The 9,301-nt window shown below is 38.8% G+C and overlaps 1 pseudogene; it reads right to left on the reverse strand.

The window, feature by feature from the left end:
• Positions 1 to 8,613: 8,613 nt before the first annotated feature.
• On the reverse strand, positions 8,614 to 9,301 carry LOC140507605 (olfactory receptor 52J3-like; annotated as a pseudogene).

The following is a 9,301-nucleotide window of genomic DNA, read 5'->3' on the forward strand; positions in this document are numbered from 1 at the left end:
CCTTCAGATGGATGCAGATGAACACAATTTTCCAATTCAGTCCAAATACAGAAGACTCCTGGAGGAACAAGGGGGGAATTAAAACATTATATCTTAGTTCTGAAGCATTTTATTTGAAAAATTTACAAATGTTACGTACACTTAATAATGCATATGTCTGAGAAGAGAGACACATGGAACGTAGAAGATACTAGCTCTGTGACCATGAGCAAGTCAGTTAGCCACTGTCTGCATCATTTTCCTTAGGGGTAGCTGGGTGGTACAGTGGATAGAGCACCACTGCAGGAGTCAAGAGGACTTAAGTTCAAATCTCACCTCAGACACTTGACACTAACTAGCTGTGTGACCTTGGGCAAATCACTTAACCCCAATTGCCTCATCCTGGGTCATCTCCAGTCATCCAGAAGAATATCTGGTCAATGGATTTAGATGACTCTGGAGGAGAAGTGAGGCTGGTGACCTGCACAGCCCTCCCTCACACAAAACAATGTTATGTGCAAGTCATGTCTTCATTTCTCTGATGGCCTGACCTTTTTCCCCAATGAAGGACAAACACACATGTTTTCCTTATCCATAAAATGGGAATAATAATAACATCAGCCCCCCCAGAATTGTTGTGAGACTCAAAGGAGATAAAATATGTAATGATCTTTGCAAACTTTAAAATTCTACATTCTTATTATCATTACTATTGAGCAGAAAGAGGAGGAGAAAATGAAGAAGAAGATGAAGTAGAAGAAGTTGTAGAAGAAGAAGAAGAAGAAAAGGAGGAGGAGGTAAAGAAGACTTCTATACTTAAAGTCAGAAGACCTTAGTTTAAGTCTCTCACATAATCATGGGAGGTGTTTTACATACTCAGCTTGAGTTTCCTCATCTATAAATGTGAATAGTGTAACATACATTATTTAACATGTAAACTTCTCCCAAGGAAATTATTTTTTTCACTATATCAAAACACTTTATTAAATGATATGTGAAACTCAAAAAGGGAATAGATGTATATAAATTGATACACATCAAATTAATCAGAAGTGGAATAGCAATATACACAATGATTACAGTGATGCATATGAAAATATCACTAATAAAGAGTAAATCAAAAACGTGTTGTAATGAAAAATTGATAGGTCTTTGTCACAGATGAAGTTCATTTAACCCCCCCTCCCCAATAGACAGATGTGATACTATCATGTGGAATGTTGCCTATGCTGTTAGATATGGTTATTTTGTTCTTGATCTTACGAGTGATGGTGGTTGTGTAAGGAAGAGTTCAGGGGAGAGGGGACTAGAATAGAAAATTATTGGGGAAAAATAGGGAGATGCATTAATATCTTTTGAAACCAGCAAAATGGTGTGCACATAGTTGAAAACTATACTACAGATGTGACTTTCTAAGTAATACCACTAAGGGATTATCTTCTTCCTTCTGAACACAGGCCTTCTTTTAATGTAACCTAAATGAAAACAATCATTTTTGTTGATTGAGTCACACTATCGACTTATACTTATTTTTCAAAGAAGATGAAGAAGAGGAGGAGGAGGAGGAGGAGGTAAAGAAGACTTCTATACTTAAAGTCAGAAGACGTTAGTTAAAGTCTCTCACATAATCATGGGAGGTGTTTTACATACTCAGCTTCAGTTTCCTCATCTATGAATGTGAGTAGTGTAACATACATTATTTAACATGTACCCCATTATTTAACATGTAACATGACACCCCTGCCAATTCTTTTCTCATAAAGTACTATCCATTCACAACTTCCTTGTGAATTTTCCCCTATAATTGTTGATTTCATTTCACATATGAAATTATTTAATTCAACTTAGGAATTTAGCTTTATCCTTATTGTATTTTATCTTAATAAATTTAGCCCATTATTTTCACCCTTTGAGAACTTTTTAGTTACTGAATCTATTACCCAACATGCTTATTCTCCCTTGCAACTTTATAGTAAATTCAGGTCTCACCATAATGTCACTTATGTTCAAATATTATTAATATGTTGAACATCATAGAGCAGAAAACATGATATCCCAAGGAAATTCCACTAAAGAAAGCTTCTCTGTTTTCTTGTCAAACCAGCAATCACCACTCTTTGATTCTGGTCATTTGGTCAGTCTAGAATCTGTGAACCTGTACTTCTACCAAGCTCATGCTTTTCTACTTTATCCAGGAGGAGATCATAAAAACCTTGGTCAAGTGCCCTGCTGAATTTTATTTATTACACATTTAAGAGTCAACTTCCACAATAATTTAACATACCTTCCCTTCAGTCAGTATACACTTCTGAAATTTTCTTGTGTGTCACTGAAGCCTAGAAGCCACCTTGGTTCCCAGAAGCATATTACAATGGGAAACAAACTCTGACAGGCAATACCAATATGGAGAGGCTTGGAGTACAGAACCAGAGGCAAAATTTAGTTAAATGGAAGAATATTCAGCAGAAAATGTTTGGTTTCATGTGATGAATTTAAAGTCAGAGCAGCTCCTCAATAACCAGTTAATCTCTGAGAGGTTGGGATCAGCTCTATACAGAGGAAGGGGACTGACAGAATCATGAATCTTTTGAAGGACTGAAATAAATTCTTAATTCAAGGAAGGAATTGAACATAGAATATTTTCTATTTTCCTTATAAAATAAGAGAATCTAAATTAAGTTAAATTATTTTCCCATCATTTCTTGATCTCTAGGTACTTTTTGCTGACTCAAATTCTCTTAGGACACTTCTATTCCACAACAAATTTAGAGTTTGCTTTCCCCAGTACCAGGCTGTTTTTTTTTCACTTGGCCACAGTACCAAGTTTTGTTTTTGTTTTATCATACAAGGCGTTTCTGTGATTCACTTAAAAAGATAAATGCCTCATGAAAGTCTCCCCAAGTCAGTGATAAATTAGAGGCAAAGAACGATGGAGGGAGACAGAGAAAGCTGGAGAGGGATAAGCAAAAAGGAAGGATAACAGAATTAGTTACAGAGAAGGGAAGATGTTAAGAGGAAGATATGTATAGAGGTGATGGATGGTGATGTTATGAAGAATGTGGGGGACTCAAGTAATTTGGAAGGAAGAGACTCTCCTAGATAAAGGGACAGAGGAGGAGACAAGAGAGTTACAGAGACAGAGAAAGACACCAGTACAGAATGAACAATGAACAAGGTCACAGATTGTGATAATGAGAGAGGAAGGGGGAAAGAAACAGAAATAGAAATACTGAGAGATAGAAATATAGCAATAAATAATATTTATTTTGTGTTTTCAACATATTTTCTTAATTAATTCTAACAGCATCTCTGTGAGATAGGTGTTGCCATTATTTTGATCTTATAAGAGATCTAGAAACTGGGTCTGAAAGATATTAAGTGACTTGCCCAGGTACATTCCTCTAGGAATGTTAGGCAGGATTCAATCTGATGTTTTCTGGACTCCAAGTTCAAACTTCTTTTCACTATGCCAGATAGCTGGCTAAATGGGCAGGTACAATGTGCTTGTGATTACCTAATGGGAGTGCATAGGTAAAAGTACTTATTTTGAAAATGCAGAGAATAATGAATATTAAATAATCAGAGCTGGAAATTGCCTCAAAGAGTATAAAGTCACATTCATTGCAGTATAATTCCCTGCACAGCTTTTAGTAACAAGTAGATCTTCCAGTAATGAATGTCTACTTGCAAGTCAGCCCAGTCTAATTTGGAACAGTTATAAATTTAAAAGAGTTTTCTCTTATGTCTCATTAAAATGTGCCTCCAGAAAATTTATAGCCATTGCTCCATCTCCTACGTTCTAAGACTAACAGAATAGATGGAATCCTCTTCTACCAGGCAGTTCTGGCAGAGGTAGAAGGCAAATGTTGAGTCACTTTTATGATGCTTGCTGCAGATCTGGCCAAATGCTCAGGCAGACATCTCTGTAGATCATCCTTCACTCATCAGTCAGACTAATTCTAAACTGCCTTCACTGGCACTTCTTGTTTTGTTGTACTTTCTTCCTCCCCCATCTTCTCCTCATTCCCTAAATTTCCTTAGGTTGCTAAGTAGGAGACGAACACTTGGGTTCAGAAGCCAACTCACCTATCCCAGAATTGTGAGAGGATCTGGAATCAGTGGATTCCTGTGCTTGCCCAACTCAAAGGAGGGAATCTTTATACTGGGGTTCTAGTAACACAGAGAGCAAACAATTTCAGCTCAGGAATTCCTGGGGGCATTGAGAGCAGGCAGAAGGAGGCATGGTGAGAGACACTTAATCCCAGAGATTAGTTTGCTTTGCATTAACCCATTAGCTGTAGAGAGAGGTGTATACTAAGTAACCATGACCCAGTATTGTGATTTAAAGTCAGTGTTTGACCCAATCTGACCCACTCTTTCCTCCATCCCAGGCACAGAAGAGACTGCATTGGACATGAAGTTGAAGTGGATGTCAGTGAGAGACTACTGAGAGGAATGAGAGGATTCCTCAGCATTTGTGAGGTCATATAGAACTTTTTGGAAAGAGAAGAGGGGAAGTTTTATGAAGAGAAGTTTGGGGAAGGGGGAGAGAAGATAAGGAGAGGGGAAGAAAAAAGGGGAGGGAAGGAAGAGTATATATTAAGAGATCAAAAAGGGAATTGGCTTTCAGAAAAGGGGGAGAAGAAATTTGAGAAGATAGAGGAGCAAAAGACTGGGAAAGGTAAGAGGGGAGTTTATTGGTAGCATTAAGGAAAGAATATTGAGGAAAGGAAAGAGAAAAAGATGAGAAACCTTTGTCAAGAGTGAAGGAGGGAGAATATGAAGGGTCAAAGGAAAACCAGAAGACATTAGGTTCTTTTTTTTTTAAAGAAATATATTACATGAGACTCAATTACTGAGGAAAAAGGTGGAGAATAATGAAAATCTTTCCATCATGTGGATTTTTAATTTTATAAATAAAGTAAATGGCCGCAAAAGACTTAGTTGATTTTGCATCTTGACCTGTGGCAACTCTGCATTATCACTGGGTATCCTAGAGTAACCAAAGACAGCAACCTTTTGTCATTCTAGACGAACCATGGTGGCAACTGTCATGCATTGTCTTCATTATGTACAGAAAATCAGGAGTCCACTAGATGAATTTTTACTCAGTGACCCATGAAATGTACCTATAAAATGAACCAAGTGGGGGAGAGGAGTAAAGGTAGGGTTTTGCCTGAGTTCTCCTAAATTCACCTTGGAATGACCTTAAAATAATGTCTTAAACAAATTATGAAGTGGCAGACCAATAAAAGGATGATGTGAAAAAATTTTCTAGTCTGAGCCACCTTAGAAAGTAGGGTGAGAGTGAAGGGCAGTCCAGGGCAGGCCTTATCTAGGAAATCAACAGCTGGCCTTAGGAATGACTAAAGATGGTTTCTGGAGCTCTCAGGCCACAGACTGTAAGGGGGAAGACAATTTGTCAGAAAGAGTTACAGGGGACACTTTGCTGGCACTAGATGCAGGTATATATTGTATTGACCATATGCAGGTCCTACCTTGCACTGCAAAGGCAAGGAGGAGCACTAGCACACTAGAGCCTGGTCAGAGTTTTGTTGCACAAAAGAATGCTGCTAGTCACTCACAGAACAGGGCACAGACCTGGAGATCAGGGACCATACCGCTTCTTAGATCATACTACTTTAGAAGAACTGAAACTTTACAGACCCCTAGAATTAGCTTTGAAAATCATATTAGCTTGTACTCTTCCTTACTTGCTCGTAGCAGTTTCTCCTCCTAGGTCCTGAGCTCAGGAGTGACAGACTCTGCTTTCTATGGCCTCTGCCGTGCTCCAGTAGGTGGCAGACTTGATGAAGAGGGAATGACTCCTGTGCAGACAGCCAGGTCCTGAAAGGAACCATTTGAGTGCAGGAGCAAGATAGAGGTCAGGAAGACTGGAGATGGCCCCTGCTGTTGATGGAGTTTCAACTTGAACCAGCTTTTCTTGAAATAATTTGAAATAATGCTGAGAGAATTGCTAAACTGTGCACATTCCCTTTGGTCCAGCAATACTACTTCTAGGTACAAAGAGATCAAAGAAAGAAGAATAACCTATATATACAAAAACATTCCTGGCACTTCTTTTTATGATGCCAAAGAATTGGAAACTGAGAAGATTTCCATCATTTCTGGAATGGCTGAACACATTATGGTGTACAAAGGTGATAGAAAAATATTGTAATTTTAAAAATCACACAACGAACTCTTTCACAGAACCCATGTAAGACTTTTATGAATCATTGCAGAATGAAGGAAGCAGAGTAGGAGAAAAAGTTATCCAATGAAAATATTATAAAGACAAACAACTTTGAAAAATGTAGAAACTGATCACAACAGTGATCAACTATTTTTTTAGAGGACTCATGATGAAATATTCTACCCAGCTTCTGACATTTATGATTGACTTTTGCCTTATACTCTAAGGTGAATAATCTGAATTGATTTCTTTAAATATTGACAGACTTGACCTCTTTGCTTTCCAAGGGACTCTGGGAAGTATTCTCCAGCACCACAATTCCAAAGCATTCATTCTGTGGCACTCAGTTTTCCTCATATTTTGGACATGGTCAATATGAGAATTTGTGTTGCTTTTCTATGACTTGTTATTACAAAGATTTTAGATATCCCGCCCCCCGTCCCCCAATGTGGAGGGGGAAATGGGAGTCCTAGAAAATAGATTTTTGTTAAGAGTCTCCCTCCTTACTTAAGTTGGGAGAAGAAGAATGAGAAGATTCCCTTTTCATGTGGTTATTCCTCCCTCCTGATACCCTGATAAGTTGTACCTTTTAGTCTAATGTATAGTCCAGCCTTGAGACTGAAGGTCTTGTTTCGTATCACCTTTTTGAATAAATGTTTAGTGACTGTTTATTGAATGTTTAGTAATATTGTAGAAGGAAACAAAAAAACATAGCTCTTATCCTTGTAGAACTTTTAAAGAGATTTTGCAAAGTATTTATGTATTTTAAATTATATAAAATAGGAAGGTAAAAGAGACTGGAGATAAGTTTTTCTTCTCTCATATTTTGTTACTAAAGCACAGGTGGAAGTTTTCAGTTAAGTGGTTATGAAAACATTTAACCCCTAGAATCATCCTTCATGGTCACACCAAATACTAGAAACCTAAAATTTCAGAGCTGGAATCTTAGGTCATGTAGTCTTAACTAAAATTGAGCTGATAATCCTCCTGGATTCATCACTCAGACTTCTACCTTCTGGCATTAGTATCATTTCTACTCACCAACTTTTCCTTTCTAAAGTACTCAGGAAATAATCACTTCTCCTAGTGTGGTCCAATGGACCTTTGCTCTCAATTAGTGTGCTGTGTCTTCTGTCCCTTTCATGAAGTTAAGAAGTAATCCTCTAATGAACAGGATTTATCAGGGCCGTTCACCCCGAGCCCACAGGTTTATCTGACCAGCAGGGCCTGTCGACCCTGAAGGAGCTCGCTGTGAGTAACAGATGAGGTGGGAGGCAAAGATGTAAGGCAACTCCGTTTATTCAAACTAGCTCAGGCACTTATAGAGTATCATGTACGCCTTAGTTACGTAAGCAGCACAAGCAAGATTAAACTAGTTTAAACAAGTTTTGCTACTGCTTTCCAGCCACATTTCAGGAAGTATCTGGTGGTGAACAGGGGTGGAACCCTTCCTCCCAGCACCGTCTTGTTCATGCCTCACCAATCTCCCCTCAGATTACCTGAGCTATGATTGGTGTATGCTGTCCAAGAGAACTGAGGGTTGGCAATTCCCTTACACTCTAAGAAATATATAGTCAATTTTTAAATATTCACAAACCATGTAGATGCAGACCCCTGAAAAATATGAAAATCATGAAACTCACAAGTACTTGAGATCCAGGAGCTAAGCTACTAGATATTAGTAGGCAACTAGGTAACTCCAGGCCTGGAATTAGGGCTACCTAAGTTCAAATTTGACCTCAGACATTTATGAGCTATGTGATCCTGCATGAATCTCTTAACCGGCTTCCTTCTGTTTCCTCATCTGTAAAATGGGGATGATAGTAGCATCTTACTTCCTAAACTTGTTGGGAGGCAGCTAAGTGGCTCAGTTGATAGAGTAATAGGCCTGGAGGCAGGAACGACTAAGTTCATATTTGACTTACTAGCTGTATGACTCTGGGCAAGTCACTTAAACTCTGTTTGCCTTAATCCATTACAAAATGAAGTGACAAACCACTTCAGTATCATTGCCAAGAAAAACCCATAGACACTATGGTCCATGGGGTCATGAAGAGTCAGACATGACTGAAAAACTGAACAACCACTACAACCTAGCCTTGTTGTGAGGATTGCAGGAGATAATAATTGGAAAATGCTTAGAACAGTGCATGGAACTTAGTATGTACTGTATAAATATTGGCCATTAGTAGTCCTTTTAATAGGCCAAGAAAATGGTAAGAAATGCCATTCACCTCTACATAGCCATGGGTGTTTATGTGTGCTTATCTATCCCTTAGCCACTTTAGCTGGCAACAAGTACCAAGTGGTCTGCTAGGGACCTAGCCTAAGTCAGGGACTAGTGCATATGCACTCTGCAAGGCACTCTTCCTGGGCTTTAAGAAGATTCTAGGATCTATTTGCCAGTGAAAGCCTAGAGCACTCATTCCTACATCTGCTTAATTCTCACACCGCAGATGACATGGTTGAATGGTCATGGGATAATCACAGACGCTGGCAATAAGAATATGGACATATGGGGGTATGTGTTGACCAAATCAGTGAGTGAGTAAGGAGAAAAAGGCTAGTGCATAGAAAAGACACGTAATTCCTACATGTGAATCACAAGTGCTCAGTGCCTTGAGTTGAGCATCATGGGAAGGAAAGTGAAAGACTGCATGGAGAATATAAATATAGGAAACACCAAAATGATGAGATCCAAAAAGAGAAAGGAAGCATCAAAGGACATAGATGGCATTAACATGAATGGTGGCACAGGTCAACTTATGAATACTCATGTGCTCACAATAAGATTGGCAGAAGGGTAAGCAGTAGGCCAGAGTGATGACAGGTACCATGAGCAAGATAGGGTGTAGCACAATAACCACCCCAATGTCAGTCAACACTTAAGCTGTTGAGATGGTTGTGTAGAAGAGTGGCACTGATGGCCATATGGAGATCAAAGATCATGGCAAATAGGACACCTGGTTCCATGCCAGTGAAACTATGGATGAAGAACACTTGGGTCATATAGGCTCCAAAGCTGATCTCATTGGCCCAAAACCAGAAGATGTAAAGAATGCAGGGCGCAGAGACTGTTGAAAATACCAGGTCAATTGTGGAGAGGATGGCCAGGAAATAAAACAT

This window comes from Notamacropus eugenii, chromosome 5, assembly GCF_028372415.1.
Source record: "Notamacropus eugenii isolate mMacEug1 chromosome 5, mMacEug1.pri_v2, whole genome shotgun sequence".
NCBI classification, from domain to species: domain Eukaryota; kingdom Metazoa; phylum Chordata; class Mammalia; order Diprotodontia; family Macropodidae; genus Notamacropus; species Notamacropus eugenii.